Here is a 1858-nt window from a genome sequence, read left to right as displayed (position 1 = left end):
GCGAGACGCAGGAAAAATTGTTAAAAATCGGTACTGTCCTGCCAAATGCGGGACGTCTGGTCACCTTAGTTATAGGAAACGTGGTGGCGTCTCGGGTTGGAGTGGGGCCGCAGTGGGTGATGGTGAGCAGTCGGAACCACCAGCCACTTTCTACTCCCGTGAGAGTTACTGTCTCAGAAACCTTCGGGGGCAGTTCTGTCTCGCCCTACGGGGTGGCGGTGAGTCCGGGTTTGGAGTGTTTGAAGCACAGGGCATGGGAAGCAAGCATCGGGATTCTGTGTCCCTTCCTTGGGTTGTCTAGCAGGGAACAGTGTGGAAGGCAAACGGACAGAACCCAGGCAGAGGCTGGGGAGGGTTGTCTTCTAAGTCTCCCTGGGAGGAAAAGCCATGGCCCGGGAACTGAATGAACCTGGGCTGGGGGAGGCCCGTAGGTATACATTGTCCACCTAGAACCTTTCTTTGCTTGTGACACCCATGTGTTCCATGAGCTCACACAGGGCTGGCACTGGGACCTCCGCCTCATCTCACTGCTCCAAGTGCAGGGGCCAGAACTCACGTCTGCCTGGGGCATTTTATAATCAGCACCTTGAGTTGACCCAGGGAGGTCTGAAGTGGGATTTGGTGAGCAGTTGAAGTTGCTTCTTTCTCCCCATGTGGTATCCGCTGTCTGAATGGCCTGAAGTCGAGTGCGGAGCGGCTGGTGGTATAGAACTGCTGACTTGGCAGAGAAGCAGCCCAGCGCATAACCCAGTGTGCCACCAGGGCTCCTGCTGCGTGGCTAAGTCGTGGAATAGAGGGGGCCCAAGCAGATGAAAGACCAGAGAGTCAAATCTCAGGAGACGGAGAAGTACACGGGGGCTTAACAGCATGTGGGGAAAATCCCATTCTCCTTCCATCCCATTTTTCCATGGACTTTTTTGAAGCTGCCTCATATTTTCCAGTCTGGGAGAAAGCCAGGCCCAAGTTTCTTAGCCTGGGTTCATCATAGGAAGGGAGCTTCCTAGGAGTTTCGAGCAATTTAGAAAGACTCATAGAATAAAGGGTGGGCCAGAAAGGTCATGGGGAGCCCCCAATGGACCCCAAAGAATGTGGCCATCAATGGACTCTACATGGCCCAGGATCAAGCCACGGAGTCATTCACATGCAGTCACTCAATGCCATCCTGGCGATTCTGACGCCTAGGGACCTAGAGGGCAGAGTAGCACTGCCCCTGTGGGTTTCTGAGACTGCAAATCTTTTGTTGCTGGAGCAGAGAGCCTCATCTGTCTCCCGTGAGCAGCTGGTGGCTTCCAACGACTGACCTTGTGGTTAGCAATCCAGCCCATAGCCCAAGACACCAACAGAAACCCCTTATCCTTACCCTTCCAGGGGCGACCCGTCTCAGGAGTGCTGGCGACAGTTGTGTGTACACGAGCATCGCAGCTTGTGTTTGCCGGTGGTAGCGGTTTGTTTTCACAACAGAGAACCGTGACAAGCAAACAATAACACACATGCTAGACACGCTTATTTTTAGAGTCAGAAGTCTCGCTCCCTCCCAGGTGCTCTGAGTCCACGGCCTGTCCCTTCCTCGTGCTTTGGCTGAGGGGTGGTTTATCTGGCCTGGGGACTGCCTGTGCTGAGCGTCCTCTGTAAGGGGTCTGTCCTTTCCTGTTCGGTGGTCCTAGTCCGGTTTGTCACTCAGTCTTGCTGGAGCAGGTAGTCTGTCCCTGTAAAGCTGACGGCTCTGCAGACCTCTACGCCAGCCTGGTCCATGTTGATTATGGCCTAGCCCAAGACCAAACTGACTGCCAACGAGTCAATGCCGCTGACTCATAGCGACCAAGCAATCTGATTTCACCTTTCTCCCCTGCATGCTTGG

At 54.4% G+C, this 1858-nt stretch overlaps 1 protein-coding gene across 1 annotated transcript in view; it reads left to right on the top strand.

Moving 5' to 3' along the window:
* Window positions 1-1858, top strand: part of LOC123522133 (microtubule-associated tumor suppressor candidate 2-like) — a 49647-nt gene that overhangs the window by 1419 nt on the left and 46370 nt on the right. The window lies entirely within an intron of this gene.

This window comes from Echinops telfairi, unplaced genomic scaffold, assembly GCF_000313985.2.
Source record: "Echinops telfairi isolate 266 unplaced genomic scaffold, ASM31398v2 ScPeMD7_2565;HRSCAF=3150, whole genome shotgun sequence".
NCBI lineage: Eukaryota > Metazoa > Chordata > Mammalia > Afrosoricida > Tenrecidae > Echinops > Echinops telfairi.
The sequence above is the reverse complement of the archived record's forward strand: the minus strand, read 5'-3'. Positions and strand labels throughout refer to the sequence as shown.